This window comes from Sparus aurata, chromosome 11 (assembly GCF_900880675.1).
Source record: "Sparus aurata chromosome 11, fSpaAur1.1, whole genome shotgun sequence".
NCBI classification, from domain to species: Eukaryota; Metazoa; Chordata; class Actinopteri; order Spariformes; family Sparidae; genus Sparus; species Sparus aurata.
Window position 1 is genome coordinate 10,470,028 of NC_044197.1, and position 16,903 is coordinate 10,486,930.

Below are 16,903 nucleotides of genomic sequence, written 5' to 3' on the forward strand. Positions count from 1 at the left end.
TATATATAATTTCCATTGATGTAAAAACAACAGAAATGAAGGATATTTTTCTTATTTGTAGGAAAAAAAAACATTTTGCCACCTATGTTTAATCATTCGGCTTTACTTCCGCCATTCAAGCCAATATCTATCAAAGTAATCAGTCTGTTTATTTATCCTTTGTCTGTAAATGCGCAATTCCAACATTAATTGGCCACATAACCCCGAGTTACTGTTAGATTTAGCCTCATAACTCTGAATCAAACTACAGGATTTATTGGCGACATTATTCTAAAAAAGAAATCTAAAAATCACATGAATGTTATTTTCAAAATAAAACATTTGTGGGTCATTGACGCAGTTTTAAGGGGATTTATTCAGCATCTGCACACCTCATCATTTGGAAACTCTCTCCTGCTGGAGACGTAAAAATACGCAAACACCAACAATTAAAAGACACGAAAAATAATTCCTTTGTTGTTTTATTTATTAAGCCCAAACATTCCATAATACAGGCTCATTCCTCGTTACGTATGATCACGCAGCTCTGTCAGACATCATGGCAGCCTGTTGTTTCATTGCTGTATTGATGACTGCGGGCTTTTACATGACGCTGTTCTGTCCTCGTGTACATTCAGTCCTCCGGATCATTATTTCCAGGTGAAGCACGTGTTTTTTTTTAGGTTTTTTTTTCAGCCGGAATTACAGACTGATTCCTTCCGTCCTGCAGCATCATATAAGGCCCACCGGGCTGTCCTGAGATCTGTCCACTCACATAGGAAGCCTTTAATCACTCATCAGCATTCATATATATCGACCTTGTTAGGCTGCTTTCACACTGCCTGGCGTTTTATTCTAAAAATGCTCAAAAACGTCATCGGCCTTTTTTTTTTCTTTCAGTTTGAATAAATACATAGAAGTGTAAAGACGAGGCCTCCACCTCCTCCATCAGACACACGGCGGCTTCACCTGCAACGCTGAACAGTTTAGATGTATTCATCTCTATCTGTGTATTAGTGGGATTATTACTAATATGAGCGTATACGATGTTTTATGCTGTTTTTAGTATAATGTGGGTTTTAGGCCAGTGTCACCTCACACAGGCGCGGCCCCCGAGCTGCAGTGCTGCTTCTCGGCCGATAGATGTCGCTGTTCAGCGCCACTGAGGCGACCATCACAGCCTGTGACCGGAGATGTGCCGTCGTTACATCCAATAATGCGCTTTGTGCAATGTGTAACGTTAAAAATAAGCTTCAACTCATTCATGAAGGTAGAATAAAAAAACAAACAAAAAAAACAAACAACGCTCCTTAAATGAGTTTACTTATAACAGGACTCCGTTGGTTGGCTGTGTTCATATCTCATAATTATTTACTTAAATCTTGTTATTTAATCGCACACGGCTGTGGTTTACAGAGGGAATATAAAATCACAGTTTAATGTAGATGTGTAGATATGAAATACGATTTACTACATTTCTCTGGTGTTATTTTGTAGAGAACCTTTACCTCTAATGTCGTCATGAACGATGTGAGGAGGGGAAATAAAAAAACATTATCTAAATCTGCCTGTGTGAACTGGGCCTGATATCGTTGTATTGTAATGTTAACAATAGTCGTGATAATTATAATCTTCCTTACAGTGTTGAATTAATGAAAGTGGAATAAAAGACAATCGTGGACCTATTTTTTTTTTTTTACCTCAGACGTTCAGCTTCATATTCATTATCATAATTTTGGGCTTCAAAGAGTTGTATAGATTTTTATCATGGTCTATTTTTTTATTTTTTTTATTACAACTCCTGCTGCTAGATTTGTATTGTCACACACACACACACGCACTCACAAACACACACACACACACACACACACACGCACACACACACACGCACACACACACATTAAACACACACATTTAAAAAAATTTTTTATTAGGAAGTCAAAAGAGTCTTTATTTATTTCTCCCCCCATAATAAAGATGTGAACATAAACGCAGCACTTTGCTTTATAACACAAGTCATCTTGTTGAGACCCCACGAGCGAGTCTCTGGTCTCTGCCGTGGATCCCACACAGGCGCACTGGACAACATATTTAGAGTGACCTATCCGTGCGCCTGACGTCAGCACGCAACAATCACGCACATTTCAAAGGCTAGTTTAGATGCACGCAGCCTTGACTCTCCTCCGTCTGCATCTGCAGTGTGTACTTCTGTCATACAAAACGCTTAATTCAGCAGTTTTTACTCTCTTTATGGCTGACATTTGGCACATGAGTGTCCACCGTGCGCACCGTTACGCAGAGTGGAAGAGGGGGGCACGTCGCACCACGTAAAGCAACGTGACCCGCACGAGCTCCGGGGGAAGCATCTGCTTCTCCTGGTGCTGCTGAGGCTGCGGCAGCAGCATCACACTCTCCGCTCCTGCTGCCTGCGTGCTGCTCTTTGACGATCTCCATCTCTCACAGATCGTTTCTGTTCTACGTCTTCTTCCCTCCGAACAGCCCAGAAACGTTTGGAAACTACAACAATCAGATGTGTCGTTTCTGCCGATGAGTGGTTCGATCTGGCTCGGTCTTCTTGTTGACTCAGGTGCTTCAGTCACGCAAGGTGCACGTTTGGAGATCACTGCTCGGTCGAGGTCTCCTCTCACTGCCTCCGAGGACTTCACTGAGCCGCTGACTTTGAGGGGACAGAGGGAGGATGGAGTCAGCTGTGGATGAGGAGTGGAGGCATCTTCTGTGGCACGTCAGTGACAGCGCTGGTAACACTGCTTGTCAGGTGCTGAACCATCACGGCATCGCGAGCTCAAAGCTTTGTGATGCATTCTTTCCCTGCACCCGACAAAAAAAAAAAAAAAAAAAAAAATCCCAATTTCGGATCTGCTGCATGTGTCCCCCAAGGTGCCTCCCTCCGCCACCCCCGTCCTCCACCGACGTGCAGCCGCGGCCACGGAGGCAGCACGTCGCGCCGCGCGTCCCTTCAATGCTGCCAAAAACGATGGAGAACAATAGACACCAGCTCACATTGAGGGGTGCGAAATGTGTCTGAGTTTTAAGTGCACGTCGCCCACAGCAGCCGGTGCGTGTGTGTGTGTGTGTGTGTGTGTGAGAGAGAGAGAGAGAGAGAGAGAGAGAGAGAGAGAGAGAGAGAGGGGAGGGGACCAGCGACGCAGCAGCTCCGCGCACACTGTCATCGGAGGCTGCTGAGGAGATGTTGGGGATGCTGGCAGCAGCAGAGTCTCCTCGGCCTCGACGCGTCTCTGGTCCCACTGAAGCAAAAGTGCAGCCGCTGTCTTTTTACAAAACAATACTTCTGCGGGTTCGGATCGAGTCGTTGTCGGCGACGGCTCGCAAGCGTTTTGGGTTTCTCCTCCCTGGAACTTCTGGCTTCTTATAGTTTGGGCACACTTGAGAGGTTGACGGTAGAAAGTTGCGTTCAAATACTGAGTGGACTTGAACTGGAAAGATTGCGGGATATTATTCAAAGCTGATGGCTTGTAAGTATGATTTTATTTTAGTGTTTTATTTGTGTATTTGTGGTGTTTAATAACCTTTCGGCTAGGGTAATAATAATAATAATAATAATAATAATAATAATAATATGGCAGGTTTAATAATAATTGTAAAATATATATACGATTACAGAAATATGGCATTGTGTGGCGAGTTCAACATAAAATGGCCCTTTCAAAATAAAGTGAGCCCTGACGCGATGAGTGGCAGCAGGCTGCTTCCATCCCATATTAGCGGGAGCATCCATTGAGCGCTGATGAGGCGGGCTGAGTGGCCCCAGAGCTGGCGTTTATAAAGCAAACAGTTGTGTGATTGTTAGCAGAGCCTGGGAAAATGTCCCCTTGGCTGGGAGGTGGAGGGACTTGACGCCAGAGCCTCTTGTTAAGAAAGACTTGTGCGCTCCCAGACAGCATTGTGATGCTAATGAGGCACCAGCACGTTGTTGAACTTGATGTTGACTTTTTTTCTTTCTTTCTTTGGAGCGATTTTTTTTTCCTTTCTCCTTTTTTTTTCTTTTTTTTTTTCTGGTCGCTTGTTTGTGGGAAAATCTTCTCCGGTGCTACAGTGTGAAATTAATTAACCAGGCCCCCCTTTTTTTTTTTTTGCAGCTGACTACAACAGAGGGCCATCAAATTTGTTGGAGACACAGAAAGTCACTTTTATTTCGCGTTTCTTTTTCTTTTTCTTTTGTTTTTTAGGTGTTTATTGTTTTTATGTAAAAGTTTATTATGCCAAAGAAAGAAATTCTCGGTTTTATGGATGAGAGAATTAATTTTAAAAAATTAAAATAAATACAAACCAAAATTAATACAAATGTCAGATTATTTGTAAATTTAACACCTGGTATTTAATAATTTAATATCATACATAATAATTAGAATATTAGGATTTAGAAATGTGTTAGTGTATTGTTGTAAGAGTGCTTTAAATGTAGTTAAGTAAAATAGTCTAACAGAACTGTGTAACATTTTAAAAATATTTTTAAAAGGTGGCTTTCTTTCTTTCTTTCTTTCTTTCTTTCTTTCTTCCTTTCTTTCTCCCTATATTGCACAGTGCAACAGGTGTAGGCCTTTAATATAAATCGAGTTGCCTTAACTGGCTGCCAATCTCCCTTAAACACTTCCACTCAAATAACACCTGGCGCTGCGCTTATTCTAAAGCGATTAAACGGTTTTATGAGATTTAACTTAAATTAACTCGAGTACACACAGTTTCGCCACGAACACGAAAACTAATGTCGACATATTAACTGATATGATCAGAGGTCAAATTCGGCTGATATAAATATCACATTTAATCATAGTGCTCGAGTTTAATCGTGTTTGTTTGCAGTTTAATTCGCCAGTTAAAACAAACAAAAACACAATTGGCTTTGGTTCTCGAGGTCTGTTTGCAGATGGAGTTCGGATTAATCTCAGTGTGATTTATTTCATTATTTCACTAAGAAAAAAAAATTAAACACTGTCACAACTGCTCTGCTTCATTTAGACCACTGACTGTGCAGCTCATCCATGAAAATATGAAAATTATTATTTTTTCCCCGTCCACACGGTTCCTCGGTGTTAACTTGTAATTGTATTTACTATTCACATTTTATTCTATTTTGGCAATCAACCCAAAGTGTTTCAGTGTTTTTCCCTTTTCTCATCCTCCGATTTGAGAACAGCGCCGTGAATTAATTCCACTCGTTTTCAGCACCAAGGACAGAGACTCCACTTTATTCTACTGCTGGAGGTTCTGAACTCCAGTCACAGCAGCTTGAACAGAATACTGTTCAGCTCGGGCTTAATTTTAGTCTTTGAGCGTTTTTGATCTGACGGATTTTTTAAGTTTTGCTGTAACCGAAACAAAAGAGATAAGAGGAATTTAATATTTCACGTTGATGTCATCTTATTTACACACCGTGAACCCGGAGTAATTAACAAACAACGAAACAGAACAACACGGCAGGTGGCTTAAATACTGGGTGGGATTTTATTTTAATTTATTCGACAGAAAAAAAAGAAATAGGGTAGATATAACAATATTATAGAATAGAATAGAATAGAAAGCTGTCAGTCAGTGTCAGTGTTGTCCCTCACACACACACACACACACACACACACACACACACACACACACACACACACACACACACATACACACACACACCTGACTGTACTGTACGACCCGACAGGACGTGACGCAGCCGGAGGGGGGCGTTTCCAGATGGATTCACGTGAGGCTGATTAGAGTCAGTCAGTGTTAATGTACAGTACCATCATGTAGAAGAGAACACCACACACACACACACACACACACACACACACACACACACACACTTTGAAACAGTCACTTATAAAATCTCAGCGATGTAACAAATCTACTTTTCTTTCTTTCTTAATTCAGACACATTTATAACTGAATAATATTTGTATGTTCATGTGTCTTCTTCGACACATTCAGCTATAATAAAATACACTTTAACGTCATTGTTATTAACAGTAGTTATGACATAAAATAGGAGTTGACCTAATCTAATATAAAAGGAAAATACCCATGTAATATTGTTATTTTCTCAAACAGAGTCCTCAGTGATCTCAGTTCTTATTTTGAAAAGATAATTTTCTTCCTGAGTATCCTCTAATAAGAAACCCTTCAGCAGAATTTTTTTCTAAAATCCATCCTCAGAGCTCTTCCCTGAAATATTCCACCCCCCCCTTATACGACACTTTATCTGCAGGCCTACAGGAAACTGGCAGAGCTGATTAAAATTCAAATTAGAGAAAATATTGCAGGTCACACAGATGAGCTTTGGCGCTGTAGCTACAGTGGAAACATAGGCTGGGAGAAGCTCGTTACTTCGTATCTAAACGGGGGAGTTTGAGCCCTCCATCATTCTAAATAAAATTCATAATTGTGAATAAGATTTTAGCTGTCAGTGTGAATCTTTACTGGGGCTCTTTTTCAGCACGCAAAGCTAAAGGGGACACACTGACATACCTCTGGGTGTCTATTAATGTGGCAGCAAAAGGTTTTAATGTAATGAAAACGATACTGAGCGTACAGTGAGGATTTAGTCGTCCTTTATATTTCCTTCATTAGAGTCTCAGACCCTGATTGGACTAATTAAAACGTACATTCGGAGAGAGGACTCGTTGTAGACGCTTTTAAAAATAAATACAAAAATACACAACATAATAGATTGAAGATGTTTGGTTTCTTTGCCATAAAATGTTTTGATGATTTAGAGTTTTGTACTAAAAAAAAAAAAAAAATGGCTAACACCATCCTCCTGCCTCAGTGACGCTGTGTTGCTGTCATCACCTGCCAGGTTTGTTACCGGCCTCAGGTCACGTGACTCGCTGCTTGTTTGGGGACAAACTCTCTGTCCGTGTTCACGCGGACGCGGTGTGGCCGGAAGACGGATAGTTTATTGTAGAGGAATCTTCAGTTGTGTGACGTGTTGTGCAGGGCCTTCATTCGGTCAGCTGACTGTGCTGGTGTTGCTCGCGGTTCAAGATGAAGCATGAATTGATTTGAATATTGTGTTGCTGTTTTTACTGGGCAGTTTTGGTGTTGAGAGGATGTTGGAAGGCTCCATATTGAGATCCAACGACCATTGCGCGCCTCTTTATGATGGTGGATGCGTCTGGTCGCGTTTAAAGCATGTATAAGAGAGATGCCAACGCGTCCTTGAGCATCTCCCAGTGTCTGCTCAGGTTCTGCCTTCTGTTTCCTCCTCATGCCCGTCGTGTCCCCCTCATATCTCCCGCTTGCTCACCCATGTGTGTGTGTGTGCCAGTGAGCGTGCCTAATTCTGTGGACACCGCGCGTCTCTGACCCCCTCCGGGCGGCCCTCCGCCTCCAGCGCCACGCATCTGACACTCTGATAGCCGGGGCGCTTTCTCCTCACTCTCTTTCTTTCTTTCTTTCTTTTTTTTTTTTTTTACTTCCTCGCTCTCTGCTGCAGTGTTTGTTTTGACACTGACATGGACGTTTTTACTCCACGATTATTCCTCAAAGGATGCACACGCACGCAGCTGCGGGATAGCTGTGCGTAAAAGTGGGCTTTTACGCCTCGCGCGTGTGTGTGTGGCGGCATCTCACAGTGTGGAGGACCGGACGCATCAGGCCGAGGCCACGTAAAAGCCTGGTGGATTTTAGCTTTTGTCATATTTGATAACTTGGAACATGCACGTGGCTGTCCGACTATGGAAACAGCGGGCTGAAATAGACACACTCTGTGTGAGTATGCTGTCTGTTTATTCTCACTTCAAGGCTGTTTGAGAGAAAACGTGTTGAAGAACATTTATCAGAAGAAAACATACCGTTGAATTGAAATATTCTGCTTCATCTCGCCTGTAATACCACACGGTTTGCAGACAAGTCACCTCTCTGTGCCAGCAGTTGATATCATGTATAGAAATTACAGTATTTTATCCGAATGTTTGATCTGTAATCTGCATTTTTTCCCCCCTAACATAAGCGCTCAGAATCAGAGCTGTGTGCACATCCACACAGCACACTCGCCATGTTTGTGTGTGTGTGTGTGTGTGTGTGTGTGTGTGTTTTGGTAGCTGCGGAGAACTGTAGAGGCCAGATTCAACTTGTCAGCCTGTCACCAAACTAATCCAAAGTCCACAGTGACACCCAGTGAGGCTGGACTTGTTCCACTAGATCATGCCGTTGACATTTATCTGGAGGCCACCCTCTCTCCACTGTACTCCGCTCGGCGTGCACCAGTTTGTCATGCTTTTCAAACAATTCGCGGATTAATTCGGTCAATACGGAAACGATGGTCTGTGGTCTGCGATGGGTCGATGTGAGCTGGCATTTAAAACAATCATAAAGCTGGGTTTGTTTGTGGGGAGGGGGGGGGCCTGTTGTTGTGCCATGTCTCATCTCAGCCGGAGGGCTCAAACTTGACGTGAGGATGTGCTCGTATCAGCGCGCTATATTAAGCTTATTAGCGGCTAGTTTTGTCTCCTGTTACATGGATGACAAGCGGATGTGTCATCCTCCTCCTGCAGCTGGATGACTTCACCCTGCAGAGGCTTGGAGTGGGAGGAAGTTCACCTCTGGTGCTGGGGAACAGAAGGGGGAGGAAGGGACTACTTTTGTTTTTCAGAGTGCTGGCGGTTTTGGTTGTGATATTTTTTTTTTATTTTTTTTTTTATTTTGGCCAACACAGCCACGGTGAAGATGCAGCTCGCAGGCTATTCCAAGAAAGCAGTGTGAGGACACGGCGAGGCTGGAGTCTTTACGCGTAAAGGCAATAATGAAACATCATATTACCTACAACCGAGAGCTTTGTGCATGCGCGCAGCTCTGCGTGTGTGAATATTATAGATAGATCTAGAGACAGAGGGACAGGGAGCGTAGAAGAAGAAGAAGGAGAGAGAGAGAGAGAGAGAGAGAGAGAGAGAGAGAGAGAGAGAGAGAGAGGCGTGCGCATGCATGCAGGCGGAATGCAATGGCTCCATGTGACCACAACACAAGCAGCTCCGGCGGCGGCGGCGGAAGCGGCCCCTTTAAGAGACGTGGGTTAGTTTTTCTCTTTGGTTATCTAGCTGTATGAGTTTATGTAATATCATAAAGCTAGAGAACCGAATGTATAAACTAATTCTGCAGTCGTCACGGCGGAGCGAGCCGGAACCGGGACCGACGAGGAGGAAGAAGAGGAGGAGGAGGGGGTGCCGCTGCTGCTGATGCCGATGCCGGAGCCCGATGGATGGATGCAGCCTGCACGGAGGACCGCGAGCCCGCGGCGGCAGCTTCCGTGCATCGCGCCGAGGAAACGCCTCCTGCCTCCTCTGGACTTGTGCCGGTGCATAGGAGAACACCGCCCCCGCCCCCCTTCAGCCAAGCGGACTGATAGCGATAGATTTTCTTTGACGGGGGATTGCGTGGAGTGACAGTAGTTAGCGAGTGGAGACAGGCTCCATTCATAGAGTGATGGTGGTGGTGATGATGATGATGATGATGATGATGAGGAAGACGACTGTGCTTCCGCTGTTTCTCTTTAATGGAAGCTTTTAGTCACGAGACAGCAGCTCCTCGCAGGCATTTGTCTGATGGTTTGTGTGTTTAGTTGGATGCTGATCACCAAAGAGGTGAGACTTGGCTGGAGAAGCACCTGATTGGACGACTGGTGGGAGTCACGTGTTCCACCAGTAAGCCCCCCCATGTCCCCTTTGCTGCCGGCCTGTCTGTGTGGCGGTGTGGAAAAAAAAAAATGGGGAACAGATTGCTATATTCAGTCTCTTAAAAAGTTGATGTGTGGAGGAATAAGCCCTCTGTCAGGTGCACACTCAGGGTTCAGTGAGTGTCCGGCGCTGATCGGGTGAACTTGAAGCAGGCCATCAGAGCAATGTGTCACATGTTATGAAGTGCAGAAGGAGACCGGATTGTGATTCAGTGGGTGTTTGTCGGAGGGATCTTCTTATATCCCTGGATTTAGCGCTGATTGATGCACTTATTAACAGCAGCTTCAGGAGGAGGAGGAGAGAACAAAACGGTGTCTCGCCCTGCTGAGGAGGAGGCCCGGTGGGAAACAAATGCATTGCTAGTTACACAGTTTATTATCTTGCACAGGGTGAGAGCAGGCTGGTCGCTGACACCACAACACACATCGCCAATAAGTGTGTTTTATCCAAGCAGCGGGCCGGGCAGAGGTTTTGTGGGGGCTAGGGTTCGGCAGGCCTGCTTTGCGATGCTGTTTGGGCAGCGCATCATCTTCCTCTTCCCTCCACTCCAATCCGAGTCAGAGAGGAGCTCCTGTCTGGTTCCAGGACTGCCTGAGTGATAGGTTGCACTCTGAAGTGGAGCCTGTTGAATTTTAAACAAGCTGTGCTAGCTGCTAACGCTGTAGCTGCTCTGTGTGGCTCTGCACAGAGTGGATTGTGTGGGTTTGTGTGTGTGTGTGAGTGTGTAGCAGCAGCACAGAGCCTGGTGCTACTGTTAGTAGGCCCCAGCTTACTGCGTCACAGAGCAGGGCAGGTGGAGAAGGAGCTAGCATGGAAACGTCTCCGGCTTCTTCCCCCCCCCCTCGCTGCCGTTCTGTGCGCGTGAATATGAATGAGTGTGAATGCGGGGTGCGGTGTGAAACGATAGGCTGTCTGCCGTTGTAATTATGATGATATTAATGATCATTTCAAGCTATCAGTGGGAGCCGTGCAGTTATAGTTGTGGTGGTTTAATAGAGCGTGGCACAAAATGAATAGTTTTCATCGAGGAGGCTCTGCAGGAGCATCGGGATACCCACGATTTTTAATGTGACCAGTGATCGGGACAATATTTTTAATACACAGAATTGAAAACTTGTATTGTCATGCTGTCATGAAAAAATGTGTGCAGAAATTGCCCAGTTATTTCACAAACCTACATCCCTTCCATCCTCTTGGGGCTTAATTGGAAAATCGAAGGGGCACTGTGTAGTTCAAAACTCAGACTCTTAATATTTACAATATTAATGAGGCGATAGCACCAACTCAGGAGTATTTATTTTTTCTTCTCATAATTGAATAAACGAGCTGTTCTCAGAGGAAAATAAGGTCCCCAGAACTCTGTTTGAAGCTAGAAATCCTGGCAGGGTCCGCCTCTGATACGCAAAGTTAAAACAGTATGAAATTGTGTTTGTCCTTTAAGGTCAGCCAGTTTATTCAGTCCTGAAAACAAAGAGAGTTTGTTTCTGTTCTTCTCCTCTGATTAAAATGTCTTCCCCCAAAACTACATACTGCTCCTTTAAGCTAAAACATTAATAACACGGCATGTTTTCTGTTTTCCGACAATGGCGTCCTGTGCTATGGCTTCACCCCACGCAGCGCCAACAGCACCGCCCTCCCAGCCTTTCGCCCCCCAGTAGCAGTAGAAATTAATGCATTGCTGAGGGGTAATAAATGGAGGATATGGGGAGAGCCCCTTTGAGATTGAAATGCAGTCTGAGAGGCAGGCTAGACGTGGGGTTTTCCCACATTAATATGTGTCTGTCTGGGCCCTCTTCACCATCAGGAGGAGGCCCTTCAACACCAGATGGAGCCCAGTCTAGTCTACGTCTAGTCTTGCAACACCTGCCATAAGGCTGCATTACACCTCCCATTGTCTTCGCGTGTGATTTATCTGTTATCTGTTGTTAAAAGCATGTGAGGTTCTTTATATAATTCCACCCGCTTGGATTTATTGTGCATGCTGTTTAAGATGGTGATATTAACGCATGAATAAAAAGATAGAGAGAAAAATCATGAAGAAGAAGAAGAAGAGAGCAGGAGGGGAGATGTGTTTATGCATGCACGCTGTGCATTTCTAACCAACCTGTCATGTCTGCAGCCTTTCCTGCTGAAGCGTAGATATGTCAGAAATGTCCCCCCACATCTCTCTCTTTTTTCCCCTCCTTCCCTAAGCTCTCTGTCTCTGCACTGTATTGATAACGTTGAATATTTTCCATGTTGTGGCTCTGTAGTAGCTGCACGGAAACAAAAAGCAGCCGTTCCTATACACTGCAGAGCAGAGCGCATTGTTTTTTTAGCTTTACGGCCCCAGCTCCCATCCTATAGATGTTATCTTTGTTTGTGTCACACTCGGCCACTAGATTGCGAGGCTGCGTGTAATCGTGTGCGCACATGTTTTTTATAAAACACTTGCGCTTCTCAGCATGTGCACGTCGTCAGTGCACCCTCAGCGCCTCATTTTCCGTCTCTGCATATTCCAATGAATGCGACAGCACACCTTCGATTACAGAAAAGGTTATTTTCTTTTACAGTGTGAGATCAGGCAGGCCAACTTTTCTATTTTACTTCATCGCAAGACCGTGCTCAATATCAGGGTGTTTGACTTCTATTTTCCACAAAATCTGCTTTTGTAAATTCTTCCTTTGTGTCAAAATTGACTAAATTTCAGATTTAGAGTACTTCCTGGAAAACATTTCATCATGGTTGTGTTCACTATGAGCATAATTCCAATTTAATATCAATGAATTGTAGTTTGAAAAATATATATGTATTTGAACATTTTATTTAAGCTATATACACTCGACTCTTATCATTATTATTATCATTTCTTATTATATAATTATTATTACTTCCATTATTGCACTTTGATTCCCATCCAAAAACACTTTTTGCTTCACGGTCCTATTTGATTCCATATCATCCGAATCCATATTCCGGCGTTATCAATTGTCTATTATCATTTTACCTTGAATTGCAGTGGCCTATATAAACCTTTTCACTGAACTTATGAATTCTTGGTTTGGTAGCCTAGCAACAGCCTCTGACCCATGCAAGTGAAAGAGAAAAAAAAAAAAATTGAAAGGCTGACATGCAGGCTCTAAACCCGCAAAGGACATCAGGTTTCAGCGGATGTAATCTTTCAGTATTTTGTGTAATCGCTTGTGAAGTGTGTTTGTGAGGGAGTGTGTATGTGTGTGTGTGTGCGTGTGTGTGTGTACAATATGTGTGTGTGTTGAAGAGATTGGTATTGTCATGCATTATGACTGACAGTTGAAATAGGGAATATAAAGAAACTTACAAAGCGTTACGATTTCCTTTTATATTTCAATGTTGCAATATGCGGCGTCTTTGTTATTTTATTAGGAAACATTAATGTGTCGTCATTAATTACGGTGCATTTATATTATTTTAAAACATTTATTTGACCTCCATTTAGAGTTTTCAGTTTTTCTGTTCCAGATTTATTTATAAATCTTAATCTTCCTCATGAACCGTACAGCAGCTTGTAACTCTGATTATTATTGTTATTATAATTTTTAAATGCCTAATACTATTTCTGTATTAATAGACACCCAGATAATGTGATATTTATATATATATATATATATATATATATATATATATATATATATATATGTGTGTGTGTGTATATGTATATGAACACAATGAAATACATTTTTTATCTTTAAATCAAAATAGCCAGAGTCATATTTGCAGAATGTCAGATTTTATAATAATGATACTAGAATTTAAAGATAAAAGTTTATTTATTGCTGTTCAGAAATGGGTTGTAAGAGGGAATGAAGGTGGATCACAGGGAGGTTATGACCCGCTCTCTCTCATCGTCATGCTTTCTGTTTTTTGCAGGAATCTGTGGATGCACACAGCAACACACACACACACAGCAACACACACACACACACACACACCATCCTGCAGGGCTGCGTCTGAACCTGCAGGACAGCAGGTCAGCAGAGACACACACCACCTCCTGCTCCGAGGATCGGAGGTCACAGACGGCGGTCTGTGACCGCTTCATCACTCCAAAGTTTCAGGTGAGACTTCGGAACACTTTTTTGTTGACACACTTGAACTTGAAGTCTTTCACTTTCATATCGGTGCACTTGACCCGGCGGACCTGTTGGTTTCGAGGCCCCTTTTGTGCACAGAGTCCTGATTTCATCGCTCGACGTGGATGTGCCTCTCATTCTGCACTTCCTGGTTGGCCCTCCTCGTCCTCCTCGCTCGCCCCTCGCCCCCCGCCGTATAACGTTTGATCCAATTTGTTAGATTCTTCGGTTTTGCCAGATAAGACGCAGGGTGGCCACTTGTGTAATCTATATTTTAATTCCTTTGTCCGCGCTTTTTATCCCTTTAAGTATACATAGGCGGGGGCCTCTGCCTTGTGTGTGCGCAAGGTGTGCTCATGTGGAAAGACTGCCAGGGTGGCTAAGTCCCTCACGCCTCTAATTCCCTCCCTCCCCCCTGTACTCCCCCCTCAAAAGTACCCCTTGCTTTTCAGTCCTCTGCTGTCTGACCAGGCCTCGTACCACCATCCGCATTTCTCATTCTGTCCCGAGATTCACATACTCATTTTCCAAAACTTCTATGACTTCAACGCTTGCATGCTTTGAAGTGGCACTGTCATTATCTCATCCAATTTCCTGCCTGATTATTGTAGAAGTATCGGCTGCTTGCGCTATTACGTTCAAGCAAACTTACATGGTGAATACATGTTGTCGTAAACCAGGATTCGCACGGACCTTTGGCTCCCGCTGTCACAGTTACTCCGCAGAGTAGTCGACGAAACGTTACCTGCCGCATGTTTTCATAACAGCGTATAATACCGAGGATGATGGAAGGCTGCAACCAGAGCTAGGTGACTCACTCGCTTCCTCCTCAGCTTCCCCTTCTCGGTGTTGAGTGACACGCCTAAAGATTGCCTTCGCTCTCCTAACAGCTGCTGTAGCGAGCCATCAAGGTCGAGAATGCTGCTCAGCTCGTGCATGTTCAACCTCCTGCGGAGAACAAAGTAGACGGGAGCGATGGAGGCGGCGTCGGGGAAGGGGAGGAGAGGGAGACGGAGCCCTATCTGCCGAGAATGAGGGTCCGTCATCGGGGAGAAACAGAAGAAGTGATTTTCTCTTTCTTTCCCTTTTTTTTTTTAAATTTCCCCCTCAGGGTTAGATGAGCGTTCTGTGACATTGGCCTAGTTCTATATCAGCATGGCCCCCCCAGAGGAAGAGTTGCGTTCGAGAAATCAGACAAGGGAAGATCAGAGGAGATTTCACAGCCCGTGGCTATCCTCCTCCATAGCGTTCGACCACCTCTTAAACCTCCTTCGCTTCGCCTCGACTCGATAAGGGCTGCCGGTCTACTTAGTCAATATCATATCCACAAACTAGATAAATCGATGCAAACAAGCCTTGGTTGGACACGAGCTTTAGAAGTGCAGGCATGGCTACAGGCTAAATTTGACGCGGAGACACATCAATCCAGAAGTGACACTCTGCACATCCTCTTTGTATTCATAACGGCAATTAAGAGCTGGCACGCACGAGTCTGCCTTGTTGTTTTACCCTCATAGGAGCCATGTTACGATATGTGCATGTGTTACGGCTGGTCGTATGGGAAGTAAGTGTCGGCCGGAGGATGTGTGATTTCACACGTAGCAGCGCTGCCTCCACAGCCGAGCACTCTCATGTATATGGAAAAGACTTGAAAAGAGGGGAAGCAGTAATCCGCTCATTTACAGTACCTCAGATCCGGTCTGCCATCTCCCTCTCTGACTCTCCCTCAAACACACATACCTCAGTGTACCGTATCTCCTCTCTCCCCCCCCCACACACAGAGTCCACCCACCCACCCCTTTCCATCCCCATTCGGGCTCATCTCGCCATCACCTCTCTAGCTCCGCCACCCCAGAGAAACCAATTCAGACTGCTGCTCCACACCGTCATGGCATGTTGGCCAAGGGAGATGGAGTCCTTTCAGGTTCTCGGCTACAACCTCCCTCCCCCTCCCCTTCCCCTCCGCCGCTGCCCCCGCGCAGCTTCTCAACATTTCCTCAGCACGCCTGGTGTATCAGCGGGGTAGCTAGACAGCCCCGACAGGACTGCTCCTGAGAATCTGTTGGGGTTATTCTGCACATTATGTGCCCTTTTAAAGTTTCTCCAGCAAATTGCATGTGTGTGTGTGTGTGTGTATGTGTGTGTGAGAAAGAGAGTGTGTTTGGTGATTCCGCTCTGATCCTGCCTTTTGCATGGTTGCGTTGTCAGATTAGTGAGTGTATCTGAAAGAAATGAAGGCTGCGTTCTGTGTTTAAACAGGCTGATTGTGAGGTGTATCAGTAATAGGTAAGCGTTAATGGCAAAACCAAACACCCACCGCCCACCCGTGGCTTCTTAAAGTTGGCAATCTGCTTTTAATACCCCGCTGTTTGCTGGGATTTTTTTATTTATTTATTTTGTTTCTCCCTCGGCTCTCCAGCTTTGTATACATAAACTGCGCCGCTGCTTGGCTGTTTTTTTAAAAGTTGATTTGAATTATACCCTCTGCATTATGCGCCTTGATAGGAAATAAATCTCTTCAAATGAATACACTGGATGGAGGGAGGAGGCGAATGTGTGTGTGTGTAGGCACTGAGTGTAGAGTGGTGGCGCATGTTAACATAAATTAAAGTGCAAGAGGGGCTCGGAGGAGGGAAGAAGAAAGAGAAGACAATGCGAGGAAAGAAATGAGAACAAAAACGAAGAAACTCGCGAGGTAAACGCGCGCGAGCAAATGAGTTTGGTTACTTGGTATTAGTCGCTTTATTTCATTAGTCAGTTTTTTCCTCGCCTCCTTAGAGCTCGGAGGCCTCTGGCATCTCAATGCACGCTGGCTGAATGGGCGAGGTGGGTCGGCGGTGGCTGCGACGGTGGGGTGACGAACAGAGCGCGGGAGGGAGGGACGGGGGTACCGCTGAAAGGCAGCAGGCTGCGGAGTGAATGGGAAAAAAGAGGGGAGGGTGGGGGGCATTAGCGGCGGAGGCAGGTTTTGGGGGGGGCCGGTGGGGGCCTCCATTGGTTCAATGCAACGGCCGGAGCAGCTGTGAAAAGAGGTCTCCCCTTTTTCCCACGCCCAGCGCGACGCAGAAACCCTGCTTCAGCCTTCCAGGGTCAAGTCACAGTTTCTAATATATACACAGGGCCTGTGGACTCGCA

At 44.7% G+C, this 16,903-nt stretch overlaps 1 long non-coding RNA gene across 2 annotated transcripts in view; it reads left to right on the plus strand.

Moving 5' to 3' along the window:
• The first annotated feature begins 1,951 nt into the window (after window positions 1-1,951).
• The window catches only part of LOC115591396 (uncharacterized), a 41,066-nt gene continuing 26,114 nt past the window's right edge, over window positions 1,952-16,903 (plus strand). The window contains exons 1-2 of one of the 2 annotated variants that reach the window (XR_003985956.1): window positions 1,952-3,473; window positions 13,566-13,753. This is a non-coding gene — a long non-coding RNA (uncharacterized LOC115591396). The remainder of the gene's footprint in view (window positions 3,474-13,565; window positions 13,754-16,903) is intronic. The other variant, XR_003985957.1, reaches the window with a different exon arrangement.